The sequence below is a fragment of the Gopherus flavomarginatus genome, chromosome 3 (genome assembly GCF_025201925.1).
Source record: "Gopherus flavomarginatus isolate rGopFla2 chromosome 3, rGopFla2.mat.asm, whole genome shotgun sequence".
In the NCBI taxonomy this organism is placed as follows: domain Eukaryota; kingdom Metazoa; phylum Chordata; order Testudines; family Testudinidae; genus Gopherus; species Gopherus flavomarginatus.
In genome coordinates, this window is record NC_066619.1 from 69,969,175 (window position 1) to 69,987,531 (window position 18,357).

The 18,357-nt window shown below is 39.3% G+C and overlaps 1 protein-coding gene across 11 annotated transcripts in view; it reads right to left on the bottom strand.

Moving 5' to 3' along the window:
* The window catches only part of PJA2 (praja ring finger ubiquitin ligase 2), a 79,364-nt gene that overhangs the window by 45,367 nt on the left and 15,640 nt on the right, over window positions 1–18,357 (bottom strand). For 3 of the 11 annotated variants that reach the window (XM_050945762.1, XM_050945768.1, XM_050945761.1), the window contains exon 2: window positions 11,619–11,667. The exons of 7 other annotated variants lie outside the window; for them this stretch is intronic. The gene's annotated coding sequence lies outside the window, so the exon portion shown is untranslated. Of the gene's footprint in view, window positions 1–11,618; window positions 11,668–15,421; window positions 15,488–18,357 lie in introns of those variants that run through there. One more of the 11 variants, XM_050945764.1, reaches the window with a different exon arrangement.

An 18,357-nucleotide genomic window follows, 5' to 3' on the forward strand; every position in this document is an offset into this window, starting at 1 on the left:
CGTGCTTGAACTTCATCACTAAGAAAAAGCACTATGAGTTTGGATCTTGTTACTTATGCTTTTTTCTGAGAAGTTATTTAAAGCAAATAGCAGCTTAAATAAACTATTTAAATAAAGAATCATTTTATTATTTATGCTTCATTACTGAAGATATGGAGAGCCATTACGGGTGACCTATTCTCATTTTGGAGCAGTATTTTAACTTACATATACTTTAATCTATACATTAAATGCACATCAAGTTTCATGAGGTTTACAGGAATTCCTGAAGGCTGAGAGAAAAGACTTTCACAATCACATTTTCCCCCTTTTATTTTTCAGAGTTGGAGTCACTTTAGCACTCAAGAAAGGTACTAACATCAATAGTAAAGGAAGCTGAGGTCCTCTATTTATCCCATGATGTACAGCACAGACAGTGGGAGAGCAAACTTCCCTATACTACTCTACCAACATGCCTCTATTCTGCTCTGTGATAGGCCTCTTCTAAGGATTAGAGATTAGTGCAGTTTCCTTACCCACTCAATTCTTGGCTTCTCTTGTTAACAAAGATGCCAGGCGTGTTGGCACTTTTGTTACTAAGAACTGTATTTAGCTAATGAACTCATTCACATGAATCAGCTTTAGAAGATAAGAGCCTTCAAGTAATTATTGACCTCAGAACGAAGATTTTATATAATGTATACACACAACAAAATTTTTATAGTGGATTCTCTGTATCGCATTGGCTCTTTTTGGCATAGAATCATGTTGCAAGCCCCTATCTAGTTTACTGTCCACTACATTATCTAGATCCTTTTCAGCATTCCAACTACCTCTTGCTCACTGAATCTGTGTTTTTGAATATGTTTTAGAACCATTATACTTCCCCACCACCACAGCCACGTGAACCATTCAAACATAAAATGATCCCTCCTGGTCATGTTGCCAATATACCGAAGTGCTGAGCAAGTACCTTAGCTAAGTATAGCACCACACATCTGTCTGTGGAAGCCATCACTATAGAAAAACAATTCAACAGTTTAAAGGCAGGAACATTTACACAGAAGATTAAGGCCTCATATATATATATATATATCATTTGACTTTTCAAACCTCTGACCAAGTGATATGCAGTTCCAACAGCATCTAACTTTGGGCCCTCTTTTGTTTCCACCAGTCTTCCCACTTTCTTGGGAAAGCAACCCAATTCCCAAAGCACTGCCTGAGTCTGCCAGTGAGCCACTAACCATAGTGTAGCTCTGGTGCAACAGCAAAGAAGATAAATCATCATCTATTACGTTTCAAAGTACAAAAGCCTTTTAGCTATTTACAACTGCGCTGTGGTTGCCTGAATAGCTAAGACATTTTAAAGCTACAAACAGCATCTTATCATCACTGGTGTCAATACAGCACCACATCCAATAACAAAGTGTCTGGCCCAAGTTTCAGCAATAGCAGAAATGTCTTACTGCCACAGACTTTGACTGAGATTACTTAAGCATTGCCCAAAAGGCAATTAGTTTGCTTTTCCTCCATCTATACACGGCCTATGATGTGATGATTAGACACATAGGGGGCTTGCATGCAGAGTAGGTTTAATATCGGGAAAAAGGAAGTTAGCATGCAGAAATTAATTTTTAAATTTTCCATTTATGTTGACACAGTGCCTTTTCTATTCTCCCACTGATACAAGAGATTTTTGAGCTGCTCTACTCTGGTTACAGAACACAGTATTAAGAACATTGCCCCGCCACCATTAGCTTAAGCAAGGGAAATATAGAAATAAAATTAAATTAGTAAAAATTGGAGTTGCAGCAGTAGATCTTAACATCAAGATGCATAAAGAAAGTATACAGGAAATAAGAATTGTTTATAGTCATAAGTATTTAACAATTTATAACAGCAGTTTCAAGCAGTTATAGCTAGGAACAGTAAAAATGGCAATCTGGGGTAGTCACAGTCAGAAACACTAAGATGGCGGTCTTGGAGCAATTCAGCCTACGGTAAGCATGCAGCCTGGGATTAAACGCAGGTCACTCCAAAACCTGAAGGAAGGGGTCAGTCAGACAAGGCACAAGTTCTCAACTAGGTCTTGCTTTGATTGACAGACATTAGCAGCTATGATTGGTTTATAAGAACAAACCAATCAGAGAGGGCTTAAAGATGATTGGAGAATAGGTATGCTAATGATAAGGATTAAAGGACTAACCAATCAGAATAGGCAAAAACTGTATATAAATCAGAGAGCTAACAGACTTGAATCAGCAGAAGGAAGAGATAGAGGTAGAAGGTGGAAAAGTAGAAGAAGAAAGCTGCAGATCAAAAGGAAGAGTGAAATCATTAAAGAGAGTAGCAGAGGGTTAGGTTTTTGTAACAGAACAGAAGAACTCCTGGCAGAGCAGAGGGAAGAGAAGCCTGTGGAAAATAAGCAGGACAGCCATAGTATAAAAAATAAAATAGAAATAAGGTTCATAGGAATGTATGCTGGGAATAATAAAATTGGCTGTATCTGTATGTTTGTTGCTATGTATAAAGTTAAGTCTTTAATTAAAACTGATGTCAGCATCCTACATGATTGATCACTGTAAGTAGAACATACCATTTCTGTGCCATTGCAATATTGGGTACTTTAATGCGCATACTTGTGCTAACAGGATTTATGTTTTGGTTTCTCAGTATATGCTTTCAACATTTATTGTATTGAAGAATATTAATACATTAAATAAAGGATATTTTGTTTTTGAAGATTACTGCCTAATTCTCAATCCGTGCCCTTCCAAGGGTAAAGAGTTACTTTTCTGGGGAGTTTCCTTAAGGGCTGTCATAAACAGATGGTTAAGGGTTAATGTCTCTTTTACCTGTAAAGGGTTAAGATGCTCAGTGAACCTGGCTGACACCTGACCAGAGGACCAATGGGGGAATAAGATACTTTCAAATCTTGGTGGAAGGAAGTCTTTGTGCTGTTTGTTTTGTTCGTTGTTCGCTCTTGGGGCTAAGAGGGACCAGACGTACACCCAGGTTTTCTCCAATCTTTCTGAATCAGTCTCTCATGTTTCAAAATAGTAAGTAATAGCCTGGAAAGGCGGATTAGTCTTATGTTTGTTTTCTTAACTTGTAAATGTGTCTTTTGTTGGAAGGATTTTTACCTCTGTTTGCTGTAACTTTGAATCTTAGGCTAAGGGGTGGGGGAGGTCCCTCTGGGCTATATGAATCTGAATACCCTGTAAAACATTTTCCATCCTGATTTTAGAGAGATTATTTTTACCTTTTCTTTCTTTAATTAAAAGCTTTCTTTTTTAAGAACCTGATTGATTTTTTTCCCTTGTTTTAAGACCCCAGGGGCTTGGGTCTGAACTCACCAGGGATTGGTGGGGGGGAAGGTTAATTCCTCTTTGTTTTAAGATCCAAAGAGTTTGGATCAGTGTAGCCTCTCAGGGTAACCCAGGGAGGGGAAAGTCTGGGGGGAAAAAAAGGGAGGGAAGGCTAATTTCTCCTTGTGTTCAGATCCAAGGGGTTTGGGTCTTGGGTTCCCCAGGGAAGGTTTTGGGGGAACAGGAAGTGTGCCAAACACTATATTTTTGGCTGGTGGCAGCGTACCAAATTTAAGCTGGTAATTAAGCTTAAAAGTGATCATGCAGGTCCCCACTTTTTGGACGCTAAAGTTCAAAGTGGGGGAAAAACCTTGACAAGGGCATAGGAGAAACCCTGGCAACTCCTCTAGGGCAGACCATATCCTTTCACCTACCAAAATAGATAACTCACTTACTGAAATAGGCAAGCCATTGTGGGGGTGACACTACTTCTATATGCTTACTTGTGTCAGTGCAACTCAGCAGAGCCCTGCCATAAGAGTCTTTAAGTAGAGAAATCATGTACTAACACCTCCTCCTGCCTCCTCAGTCCATCTGAGGAATTGTTTATTTGTCCAAAAAGACTATATAGTTTGATTTCAATCACATATTATCTTCACTTATTATCTTTCCAGACATTTTCACAACTTGCCGAGTCCACTTGGGCAACCAAGACAACTTAGTGTTAAATAGATATGGTTCATGTGTTCAGTCACTCGTTTTACTCAATCCACACCTCTAGTCATAGCCCCAAAAATCCTTTCAAATACTTGCATCAAAAGCATTTCATGCATTCCCAGGCCCGCCGATAGCAATTCCAGAACCCAGGGCAGAACAGTCAAAGGACCCCCAGTCCGCCTGACATTTGGGCGGTGCTGCACCCGTGCTGGTTGGTGCCCAGTGAGCTTCCAGGTGCGCTGCTGGGAGAATTCTTCTGGCATGGCCAGGGCTTCCACATGCCCGGCTGCCTTCACTACCACTGGTACCACCCCATGCGCGCCTTGGAGCCCTGCCAGAGGTGACTAGTGTGAGACACACAAAGGGGTACACCAGCTAAGGAGGTGGACATGTGACACCCCCGCATGACCTCCAAATGACTCTGCCTCGCCCCCAGCCCAAGGCCTCAATGCTCTCCTTGTCCCCTCCTTCTCATCCCATGTTACCTGAATGGGAGGGGGAGAGGGGGGCTTTTTTGTATATGCATTTTTAATTGAATTCCAATTTTCATCCAAATAGAGCTTGACACACAAATCATAAGTAAAAAAATTAATTAAATAAGAAATGTATCCTTCACCATTTTCTAATATACTAAAAAAATAAAATTTAAGACTGAATAAATATATGTTAAGCTCTATAACTGCTTAAGTCAATTTGTAAAGATATAGTGTATTCCTTTTAATTATTAAAACCCACCAAATTTAGCATAAATGCTAGAATTAGTAGCATTTAGTGTCAAGACTAGAGTTAGTTTCAAATCAACATGCTTTAATGGTTACCACCAACGAAATAACTAAAAAGTACAAATGTAAAGCAAAGATTAAAAGTAATGATTTAAATCAAGGTCTTCTGTTCTGTTTGATTTGATTTAAATCAATCCACACCCTGGCTGAGATCTTGAAAATCTGGTTTTATATTCCCAGCACTTCCTCCAATCCTGTTTTTAAACATCAATTAAGTTTCCTCCACCTCCTTTGAAAGACTATTACACAGTCCAAATGATCTTGAGCTCTGAACATTTTTCCAGATACTCTGTTTAAGTTTTCCCTTACTTAATTTCATCCCAACACATCTAGTTTCATCCCCTTAAATCGTTCTAAATAAATCCTCTCCTTTTTTGGTATATATATTCTCTCCTCTGACCTGCTATTTTTAGCTATGACTAAACCAAGAAACATTTAGTAATTTTAATCTTTCCAGCCACTTTAAGTCATTTTCATTGCCTTTTCCTTGACTCCCTCCCATATAGCTTTAGCTTGATAATATGGATGATTCCAGAATAGAATGCAGTATTTCAAGTGAAAGCTCAGACCTTTATAGAGCTGGACTATTACATCCTTCCTCTGTGACATCAGTGTCTATACAGCTCAAAATTGCACTGGTCTTTTTAGCTGCTATACAGTATTGTAAAGTTAGCTAAACTGCTGTCAGCTATCAAACCTATGTCACTTTTTCAAACGTCTGTTCCACTAACTATTTTGATCTACAATATTTTACAATTATTCAAGCTTTAATTTCATTTTTTCCCATTACCTGCCATATTTCCAGCCACTCTAAGGCTTGGTCTACACTAGCAACTTATGTCAACAAAATATTTTAACAAAACAGCACATGAATTTTTCAATTTAGTTAAACGTTCACATTTTTTAAAATCAGGTTTGTTTTTGTTAAAATTGTTTTTAACTAAAATTGCTGAATGAAATATTTAAAAAAATTAAATTGACTGTCAGCCAAGTCAACATGAGAAACTTAAAATATTGGCTTCTGCAGCTAACTCAGTTGTCTTCACTTTCATTTTCCTGTTTGTTCATAATCTGGAAAAGAAAAACAAGCTTTCCTGCTTTCTCAGGTCTCAGTTTGGAATGAATTAGTCCAAAGGAAGAAAATATTCTTTCTAAACTTGCAAAAGAAGCTACTGCTGTTAAAAGTGATTATCACTTCAACAGTCTCTGAATCCAAGTGCTTAAGTGACTTCCACCAGTTTACTGGTGTGACTTTCTCTAAAACATCATCAGCAAACATTTATTTCTTGAATGGTTCTTATTCCCAAACTGGGTCTCTTTTATGGTCGGCTGCCATTATAGGTTTTCCTTTCTGTGGTTACACTCCCATTTTTTGATGATTCCCCATTGACAACTGTTTTTTGAGATCTGTGAATTAGCCAATTCTTAATCCATTTAGGTATATTTTATTGATATTGTGCAGTGCTAATTTCTGAAACCAGAATATTATGTAGTATAAGTCAAACACCTTATAAAAACTGAAGTATATTACAGCTATGCAGTGACTTTTACCAATCAAGTTTGTAATCTCTAAGAATGACAACAGATTTGTTTTACAAGACTCACTTTCCCTAACACTATTACACAAAGAATTACTGTTAACCTAGGATGAAGAGATGAACAGAATGAAAAATCCAGAATTATGGATCACAAGAGAAATGGACTGTGAAGCTCATCTTCATGTTATCATCCCCTATGAAATTCAACTAGTTGACAACATAGGATCTTTCATCCTTAGGTAGACCGTTTCTGCAGACTAAGAACTTATCACAGAGTTCACAGCCTTCCAAGGCCCATGTGGCTTAGAAGGCATCAGAAATTATGTGCTGGATTGAGCTCCATTTGTCATTTGAAGACAGACTAAAAGTATGCAAGCTACCAGCTAAAGATCAAACCGTAAATTATAAAGCACAACGGCAGGGTACTACGTTTCCTCTGAATCATTTATACTTTGTTGATCTGCTTCACTGTTGACCACTCACCCTTCTGCTCAGTTGTTTGCCCACCATAAGCCTTGGTGCACCATAGGCAGTAGTTGCGCAAGCAGCTACAGCAATGCTCTAAAACAGAGTCCTCTGCAAAAATAGCTGAGTAGGGTTCTGATCCTGCAAACACTTACACAAATGTGTAACATTAAGCAATAGAAAAGTTAACAAAAATTTTAATGTGCTTAGTGTTACAAACATACAAAAAGTGTTTTCAGGACTGCAGCCTAGCATTGGACAATACTAACCAGTTTTCCTATGAGAGCTTTTATGTAAAATGTATTGCTGCTGGTGATTAAGAAAATAACCCAAAATGAATCAATTTCTAGGAAAACCAAAAATGAGGAGAAAATACACTTGAGCAGACAAAGAGAAGAAAGAGCACAGAGAAGAACTGTAACAGACGCAGAAATGGAGAAAAATGAACAGAGGTAATGAAAAGGCAAAAACAACAGCGGTGGTCTCAACATTAGTTCCCCAAGTTTCTCTCCTTCCCAAAAATTATATCAATATAACCGAAGAGAACTACCTAAATGAGTATTTTTGAGACATTTTAACAATCTTAGATTATAACAATTTAGCCACTTCTATTGAGTGCTAAAGTTTTTGGTAAATTGTATTCATCATATTTTGGGCAATTATTTTTGAGAAGTTATTAAAACACTGCCTCATAACTCCAAATAAAAGTTCTAGGACACGTAACTTAGTCTTCAAGTTCCTTAAACTGCCTGTGCAGTAAACTAGTAACTGATACTTAATGTTACTGTTTCTTTCCAGAAGATATATATGAAAGCATGAAAGAATGAATGAAATAACTCTATACTGATTCAAATCTACGTTATTTCAGTTTTGCTGGCCAGGGCTCAAACTGGTGGGGAGATTATTCCACACCTCACTGCTCTCAGATGTAAAAAAGGAAAAATATTGAGAAAAAGGAGCAAATAAATACTTTAGAGTGGTGAAGAGACCTACCACTGCACCCTAATGTGGCCATTCCCAAATCAAGTACTTGTTGTGACAAAAGTTCTTTAAGTTAATTGTGGTTGATGTTAGTGTCAAAGGGTATGTCTACACTACGGGATTATTCCGATTTTACATAAACTGGTTTTGTAAAACAGATTGTATAAAGTAGAGTGCATGCGGCCACACTAAGCACATTAATTCGGCGGTGTGGGTCCATGTACTGAGGCTAGTGTCGATTTCCGGAGCTTTGCACTGTGGGTAGCTATCCCGTAGCTATCCCATAGTTCCCGCAGTCTCCTCCGCCCACTGGAATTCTGAGTTGAGATCCCAATGCAAAAACAGTGTCGCGAATGATTCTGGGTAAACATCGTCACTCAATCCTTCCTCCGTGAAAGCAACGGCAGACAATCATTTCGCACCCTTTTTCCCTGGATTCCCCTGGCAGACGCCATAGCATGGCCACCATGGAGCCTGTTTTGCCTTTTGTATACCCTGAAACACCCGGGAAAATGTTTTTGACCCTTCAGGCATTGGGAGCTCAGCCAAGAATGCAAATGCTTTTCAGAGACTGCGGGACTGTGGGATAGCTGGAGTCCTCAGTACCCCCTCCCTCCCTCCATGAGCGTCCATTTGATTCTTTGGCTTTCCGTTATGCTTGTCACACAGCACTGTGCTGTGGCCTCTGTCTATCATAGCCTGGAGATTTTTTCAAATGCTTTGTCATTTCATCTTCTGTAACAGAGCTCAGATAGAACAGATTTGTCTCCCCATACAGCGATCAGATCCAGTATCTCCCATATGGTCCATGCTGGAGCTCTTTTTGGATTTGGGACTGCATTGCCACCCGTGCTGATCAGAGCTCCACGCTGGGCAAACAGGAAATGAAATTCAAAAGTTCGCGGGGCTTTTCCTGTCTACTTGGCCAATGCATCCGAGTTCAGATTGCTTTCCAGAGCGGTGACAATGGTGCACTGTGGGATACTGCCCGGAGGCCAATACCGTCGATTTGCGGCCACACTAACCCTAATCCGACATGGCAATATTGATTTCAGCACTACTCCTCTCGTCGGGGAGGAGTACAGAAATTAGTTTAAAGAGCCCTTTATATCGATATAAAGGGCCTCGTTGTGTGGAAGAGTGCAGGGTTAAATCGGTTTAACGCTGCTAAATTCAGTTTAAATGTGTAGTGTAGACCAGGCCTAAGTTTACAGATTTTACACTATGTGCACTGGTAGACTCTTTGCTCTAGGACAGTTAACCTTCCGAGTTAAGACATTCCACCATCCTTAGCCACCTGGGATTTACCTAAAGCAGTGGAGGACCATGCTGTAGGAAAATATTTAAAATGTACTTAAGGTATTTGATTTTTATTAGCTGTAAGTTACTTTCAATAGTCTCAAGGGTATTATGCTTTGTGGCAACTCAAAACTGTTTTGTAGGTTACTTGAGAAACGTACATTGGTTGTTTCCATAAGCAGTGTTAGTTCAGAAACAAAGATGTTAACAAATGGGGGTGCTTCAGGGATTTATTCTTAGGCCCTAATTATTTTTTTCTTCTTGCCAACCTTTTATTTCAGCTATATTTGCCCAGGCTGAAAACAGCCTGTAGTCTTATTTTAATAAGCTGGCAGCTGACTCTCCACTGAGTTGACTTTAAATTAAATGAAAACCATGATTTTTGGTTCACCTCCCAGATGGGGGTTGGTCCTGCTTTGAGCAGGGGGTTGGACTAGATGACCTCCTAAGGTCCCTTCCAACCCTGATATATACAGAAAGTGACTGCTTCATTAATAATTGAAACAGAAGATGGTGATGTCTTGTAGCAATTGACCAATTTAAGCATCAGGAATCCTGCCTTTCAACAAGCCAGTATTTCCTTTATAATAGATCAAAGTTCAGAAGCACTGTACAGATAATTTAATAAGTGTGAAATACTTTGTGAAGAAGCAGGTTGTTCAGAAATACCTGGTCCATTCTGGACTATGGGGATTATTTTATATTTAAAATTATTTGGTGTGCTAATGCATACTTTGAAAATATTTAACCCAGTGAGTTTTGACATTGTGAACTTCAAGCACACAGAATCACAGAAATAATAGCAATGCAGGACTGGAAGTGCCCTTAATAGGTCCTCTAATCCAGTCTCCTATACTCAAGGCAGGACTAAATATTTGCTACACCATCCCTAACAGATGTTTGTCTAACTTGTTCTTAAAAACCTTCAAAGATATAGAGGTGGTGGAATCTCTAGGTAACTTATTCCAGTGCTTACCTACCCTTACTGTTAGGAAGTTTCTCCTAATGTCTAACCTAAATCTCCATTGCTGCAATTTAAGCACATTATTTTTTGTCCTTTCTCAGTAGTCAAGGAGAATAATTTATCACCCTTCTCTTTATCATAACCTTTTACATACTTGAAGACATATGTACCCCCTCAGTCTTCACTTCCCCAGACTAAACAAACCCAATTTTTTAAATCTTTCCTCATAGGTCATGTTTTCTAGTCCTTTAATCAAGTCTGTTGCTCTCCTCTGGACTTTCTCCAATTTGTCCACATCTTTCCCACAGTGTGGTGCCCAGAACTGGACACAATACTCCAGCTGAGATCTTTTCAGCGTTGAGCAGAGTGAAAGAATTACTTCTTGTGCCTTGCCTATAACACTCCTGCTAATACATAAAAAAAAAAAAAATAATAAAATTCATTTGTGGGGTTTTTGCAACATTTTTACAGTGATAACTCATATTTAGCTTGTGATCATCTACAACCCCCACATCTTTTTCTGCAGTATTTCTTCCTAGGCAGTCATTTCCCATTTGGTATTTGTGCAATTGATTAGTCCTTCCTAAGTGGAGTGCTTTGCATTTGTCGTTATTGAATTTCATCCTATTTATTTCAGACCACACTTCCAGTTTGTCAAAATATTTTTTAACTGTAATCCTGTCCTCCAAAGCAACTGCAAGGCCCCCAATTTAGTATCATCCACAAACTTTGTAAGTCTGCAGAAGATACACGACTGGGTCCTCTATAATCAACTTCGTCAGCTAAGTCACTCCAAACTATACAATATACCAGATCACATACGTGTATTCGTAACTTGGCATTAGCATGTTTATACTCACTTATCAGACATAGACAGCAAGTGGCTACTTGCTCCACCCAGTCTATCAACTTTGAAATACCCAGAGTCAACAATTACTTTAGGAGATGGCTATGTAAGGCTGAATCTTCAAACTAGGATAATCTACCTACTCTATTAGAACAAGCCCCAAGCTACATACTCTATTAGAAACTTTTTCGCTTTTATCATTGCTAATGTAAATTATCACTCCATACTTGTGAATGCAGACTACTATTTAAATAGAATCCAGCACTATACTGTTTATATGGTAATGTAACTGAAATATGCTGCTGTAATTCGGCAACTGTCCTTTTGATACTTGTCCCATCAAAACAACCTAAATGAGCAAAAAGTTATTTTTTTAAAAATACACATAAAATGGGTAACGATACTTTTTAAAACAGAGCATTGTGCAAATTCATTTCTCCTCAATAGAACATCTGAGTGCATATAAATATCTGCAGGTATTTACACCCATCTCTTCCTGAATTCCAAGGAGGGGGGCATAATACAAACAGTGAAACATTTAAAATGGTAATCAACCTTCTTTTACTTAGATTAGAGCTAAATTTTAGCATTCACCTGCAGATTCAAGGAGTTGTGCCTTCCCCTACAATCAGTGTTTGTGTGTGGATTTTGTCCCATAAAAATAATTCTAAACTGTTATAATGAGAATAAAAGATCTTAAGCATCTATAACCACAGAAACACAGAGAAAGCTAACCTTTTCAAGAAGAAATTAATCCAGGTTATCAAGAGAAGTTATCAAGCAGCTGAAAAGTAAGAAGGAACATTAATATTTTAATCAGCATTTATATATGTTTGCTTTCAATTAATACTATGCTATAATCAGATATATCACGTCTCCATTCAAAGCATTGGGAATTTCCCCATGAAATTCAAGGGGAGCAGGTGGTGGCACTGTGTGAAAATTTCTGAGATGTAATTAAAGGTGTTTATACCTGGAGCTTTTCCATATACACACTTGTCATGAAAGAAACTTGTTTATTTATAATAACTTTCAGAACATAGTACTACCAATGTTTTGAAAGTACTGAAAAACATTAAAATGGGGGGGAAGATTACCCTAGGATTACTCAAGATCAACGTTGTTTTTTCTGTAAGCAATGCATCCCTGCGTTACAGTATAATTAAAAATATTGATTTTTAAAAATGTTTCTCAAATATTTATCTACATGACTGTTCTAGCTTTGTCACGTTTGGTACCATCGTGTTCATGGGAGAAAGGGCTTTCCAATGATACCCAACTTGACTCATTTCCCATGATACTGTATTATCAAAATTTCCATCAACCCGAGAGCTTGGAGCAGCACGTCACCTGTCATGCCACAGAGGGCGATACCATTGAAATTATGATTCTGTAGATTTTTATTAGTCAAATGACACCTGCCTTACCTTTCTATCACTAACCTGACCACAGAATGAGATTTTACTGTGTTGTGCTTTCACATTGCATAGGCAAAAGTGGAAGAAGTGGAGAATCCAACTCCAGCGTTCCAGAGCGATGGCACAGATAAGAGGAGGGAAGTGGTAAGTGCTGCGTTAGCATAAACTAATTTCCTGCTTGTGGCCACCACTCCCCTCTCCTGAGTGTATTCAGCATGAGCTTTGCAGTGCAATGCACTGATGTGGGTGTGGAGAGCTGAGCGGGAGATAACTTGCTGCCTACCTAGAAGCACCAGACACAAGTAGTATGCTCAATCTCAAGGGAAGGGAACTCTCTTCTGTTGCTATATGGTATTCTGTTCTCGAATATTTAAGCTTCCATATAAAGCTACCAGTGGGAGGGTTCCTGCAATAGAAAATAGGGAAGACCCCCCTAGGTTCAGAGAAGGCCCATGGGAAGGCAGTCAGGGACTCTCTCAGACTACATTTGCTAAATTGTTCAATAACTGTTTCACTGATGTGATGTCATCCCTGTCTTGTGCTAACTCCACTTGCTTCTCATTCATTTCAGGGTCTAGTTCAAAAGTATCCTGCATGGTTTTTAAAACTCTCTGTTGGTTTTGCTCCAAATAAACACGTAGACTTCGACTGTGAAATCTTTGTTACCTCCTCTGATAAATTTTTGAATGGGATTAGATGATGGGGTTGCCTGTGGTAGAAGGGTACTGAAGTAAATGTTGCAGGAGGTCCCTTCCAGTACTGTCGCCTATGTTCGTCCCCCTCTTCTTTTGTCTTGCTGTCTCTGGAACACTCACTCCATCTCTAAAAAGATGACAACTATCCATGACTTCTTCATATCTCACTAGCTCCAGCTCCTAGCTTTCACAGAGACCTGAATCCCTTTATCTGCCACTGTCTCTGTCACTTCTTGCAAAGGCCTCTTCTCCTTTTAAATTCACTACCATGGCTCAGACACTGGGAGGTGTTGGCCTTCTCCTCTCCCATTCCTGCTGCTTCCAATGCCTCCCTCCTCCCACTCTTTCTCGTCTTTTGAACAGAACTGCATCTGACTCTTCTATTCCCTTTCCATCAGCCTTGCTGACATCTACCATACATCTAACTCCTCACACCTCTCCATTCAACCTGCAGCTCTGGATCATTTCTCCCACTCACCAAAAGGAACGTTCACTTGACTTGGTCTTCACCAAGCACTCACACTTTCTGATCCTGTTGATGAATTCCACACCCCAACCATCACCTGGTCTCTTTCAACATAGGCCATCAGCCCTTCCCCCCATACACACACATCCAAGCCCTGTCACTGAGTCTTCTCATAACTCCCAATCCATCAGCACTGATTTCTCATCTGCTCTGAGCCCTCTCCTCCCTTCCCCTCTTCCCTTTCTTTCATTGCTATTGTCGTTGATTCTCTCCACATTTCACTCTCCTCCACCCTTGACTCGTTGTCCCTCCTTCCCATTGCAAGATCCACTCTGCCAACCCCCAAGCCCTCGCTCACCTGCAACATGCACTTCCTCCACTCCTGTTCTCATGCTCCAGTTTCTCTCTGGAGTAAATCCTCTGAACAGACTGAATTCTTCCACTATAAATTCATTCTCTCCTATTCAGTTCTGTCAACTTCTCCAACTTAATTGAATCTCACTCCTGCAATCTCAGTGCCTTTTCACCACCTTTCAGCACTCCTGAAAATCTCCCCTCTTCTCTCCGTACAAGATCTCATTGATTTATTTCAAGAGAAAATTGGCAAAATATGTGACCTTCCTTCCTCTCCCGGATAAGTCTCTCCTCCTGTCAGAGATGCAGCACCTCAATATCTTTCCTGTAACCTCTCCACTTCTCACAGTGAGCCCATCCCACCACATTTCCCTTGCACAGACTCTCATTCCATCCCTTGCTTTTATTTAACCTCTCATTCTCCTCTGGGCTTTTCCCCATCACAGACAAGCATGTGTTAGCGTCTCCCCTTGCAACAACCCCACCCTTGACTTCACTTGATTCTCCAACTGCCCCTACTCCAAGCTCATTGAACTCTTTGTCTATAACAGCTGTATGGAGTTTCTGTCCTCCAGTTCCATCCTAGATTCTCTCCAATCCAGCTTCCACCTTTTGCTGGTCTCTAATGACCTCTCCCTAGCCAAAGCTCAGAACCAGTACTCCATCCTCGTTCTCTTTTGACACCATTCACAATGCTCTTCTTCTTGAAATAGTGTCTTCCCTAGGCTTCTGTGCTCTGTCCCTTCCTTGTTCTCCTCCTATTTCTCTAATTATTCCTTCAAAGTGTCTTCGGGAGGTACTTTCCTCATTCCCCCTCCAACTTTCTATGGGAGTTCCTTGGGGCTCTGTTGATCCCTTTTTCCCTCTGCATCTTATCTCTAGGTAATCTTATCTGCAAACAAACATTCAACCGCTATCTTTATGCTGATGACTCTCAGATATACCACTCTCCTCTAGACCTGTCTCCTGTCCCAACTAAAATATCATCCTTATTCCTTCACATCTCCCTCATGGATGTTTAGCTGTTAGATCAAGCTCAACAAGGTTGAAACTGAGCTCTCAGTCTTTCCCTTCCCCAAGCCTCTCTCCCCACCCTTCATCCCGATAACTCCATTCTCCATCACTACAAATAATACCACCATCCTGCCTATCACTCAGTCCTATAACCTGAGCACCATCTTCAACTTGGACTTCTTTCTAGTCCTCAAATCCAAGCAATGTATAAATCTTACAATTCTTACTGCATAATATCTCCAAAATTCAACCTTTCCTATCCCTCTACCCAGGTAAAACTCTGACTCAGGCTCTCATCATCTTGATTTCTGCAACTTCTTTTTCTCTGACCTTGGCAAATGCAGTCTTGCCCTACTCACATCAATCAGCCTGCAGTTACAAAGATCATTTTCCTAGCCCATTGCTTTGGTCATGTCTTTGCATCCCAATCCTAGCTCATCCTTCTCTATCACATCAAATATATGCTGCTGGTCTTCACTTCAAATGCCCTTCACAGCCTATCCTCGTCCTACCTGTCACGTCTCATTCACTGTCAATACGATAGCCCATGATGCCAGCCTCCTTAGCCCAGTTACATTTTCAAATAAGCACCTTTGAACTTTCTCACATGGTGCCCCTCATTCTTGGGAGGCGCTCTCCATAAAAATCTGCATTATCCTCTTTCAAATCTTTCCTTTTCTATGATCCCTACAAAAAAAAATTGACAATGGTTAGGCAAAAATTGTCTCGTCCATTCTTTGTATTCTCCCATCTGTCTGTATCTATCTGTTTACTTGTCTTATTACTTCAATTGTAAGCTTTTAGGGGGGATTTTGTTCTGTGTTTATACAGCACCTATCTCAACTGGGTTCTGATCCATGACTGAGGCTTATAGGCACTACAATAATAAAATAATAATAGTATTCAGAAGACAATCTAAATGCTTCATATAATTTGAGGCTAAGTGTTTTATGTCCACAATAAAGAAGCTGCATTCACTGCTTGCCACTGCCAATTATCACAATGTAATTTTTAGTGCTACATTTTCTACAGTCTAACCAAGACTATATTGTTTTTTGTTTTCAGTTAGTTTACTAACAAGTTGCAATATTTCTTCTGCATCTTCTCCAGAACTATACAAGGCCCAATCCAGAGGCCACTGAAGTCAATAGAAAGATTCTCATAGATTTCACTGGGCTCTGAGTAAGGTTCAAAATTCAGAGTTTGGCCATTAAATGCTTTCCAGTGGGATGGGAAAGAACATTTCCTTGTTGAAGTACTTCTCCTCAAAAAAGTCCACTATTATACTTTTATTAGCACAAAATAAAAGAAGCTGGTGTAAAAGTAGAGAAGACTTACTTCCTTGCTAATGGGCAGGAACTATGTTTTCCTTGATATGGTTTGTCCAGAAAAGATTAACCTTTTTTCTTTCAGACAAAGGAGATTTACTATTGTAATACAAAGTTCCCCTTATTTACACTTTTAGAAAAAAATATCCCTGTAATCAAATTTCCTACCAGATTACACTAACACATTTCCTATTCCACTTCTTCGGAAGTGAAACTCCCTTTTGACCAAAAGAGATTATTAGTACCAAATAACAAAAAATTTAAAAAAATAAAGTCAAATATGAAAATGTTCCAATATCTGATTGATACCCTTATAAACATGATAGCATTACATCTCTAGAATGTATAACATAATCCAAGATAAATACTCTAGAAATGTGATAGAATCAAGTTATATGAGCTGAGCGTTTATGCTCAATATCATTAATTACATCAAGATTACATTAATCTCACTGCTTTCCTACCACAGATTTTAACCCCAAAGTACAATTTCACATTCACTGGTAATCTCGATATTTTCCCCCCCATGACTGATTCATTTGACAGTAATGCACCCTTTATCCAAGTGAACTGCAAAAAAATTGAACATTTGCACCACTGTAAATTTGTCCTAAAAGAAGCACCAATTCAGAGACTTTCAACACATCTTTAATGGCTCTGGGAAGAGGACTGCATACACAAATTTTCAGCTTCAGTGTATTTTTTTTTTAAATGTGTTGCTTTCTAAAAGCTGTTATAATCAATGATTTTACAGTAAATGCAAAAGCATTCTGTACTTATAAAGCAAAATTACTCAGATTAGAAAGTGAAACATTTTAGACTGAGCCTGTTTTATTATTCAGGAAAAGGAAGGCGATTAAATAACAAATACTAAAAGCTTTCAGAAGTAACTATTGTGCATATACAATAATTATGATATCTAAATATAGACAAGTTTTCTTCATCAGAAAACTAATCTACATCTTCTAGTTCAAAAAAACTAAAAAGGAAAAAAAAACAGTGTGGGTTGCACAGCAGTCACCACAGAAGAGTTGTGCATTTTGCTAATATGAGGGTAACCATGAGAGCTCTCAATCATTGGCTAAGCCTTGGGTGATTTGCTCCTTACGCCAATTCTGTCAGAAGAATTCTTTTATAGACAAAAGATTAAAACTAAACTAATAAAGTGTACTAAACTAGTCATTCCTTATGGGTTGCTTTGCAACTGAAAGGTACATTTTTACCTAAATAGGGACTGAAATTGATGGATGTGCTTTCTGTCTGAAAAAAAAAAAAAAAGACTCCTGCATGTAAAATGATGTGTTTTTAACTGTCCTCTCTCTGTTCCCTATCATTCCTTTGTCTGTTAAACAACATGCAACGTGAATGTAATTTTGATCATAAGCTCTTTGGATAAGGGACTGTGTCTTTTTTAAATCTAGACAACACCATGTAGAGTGATGATGCTATATAATATTTATTAATATACTGAACTAAGACTCAGGAGACCTGGATTCTACTCCTGGCTCTGTCACTGACCTCTTTTGTGACCTTGGACAAGTCACTTCCCCATTCTGTGCCCGTTTCCACTCCGCCTCCTGCCCTGTCTGTCTTGTCTATTTAGACTATAAGCCCTTTGGGGTAGGAACTGTCTCTCACTACATGTTTGTACAGTGCCTAACATAATAGGCCCTTATCACCGTTGAAGCCTCTAGGTACTACCACATTAATAGGGTCCTTCCAAATTCATGACCATGAAAAATGCGTCACGGACCATGAAATCTGCCCCCTCCCCCCATGAAATCTGGTCTTTTGTGTGCTTTTACCCTACAATATACAGATTTCACAAGGGAGATCAGCATTTCTCAAATTGGGGTCCTGACCAAAAAAAAAGGGTATTGTGAGGGGTCACAAAGTTATTTTAGGGGTGTTGCGGTATTGCCACCCTTACTTCTGCGCCACCTTCAGAGCTGGGCAGCTGGAGAGCGGCGGCTGTTGGCCAAGGGTCCAGCTCTGCCTGGAAGTAGCAGTGCAGAAGTAAGGGTGGCAATACCACACCATGCCACTCTTAGCACTGGGGAGGGACGAGCTAAGTTGGTCTAAGTTACACAATTTCAGCTACAAAAATAGCATAGTTGAAGTAGACGCAGTTAGAGCTATTTACTGTGGTGTCTTCACTGCGATAGGTCAACTGCTGATGCTCCTCCATCAACTCTACCT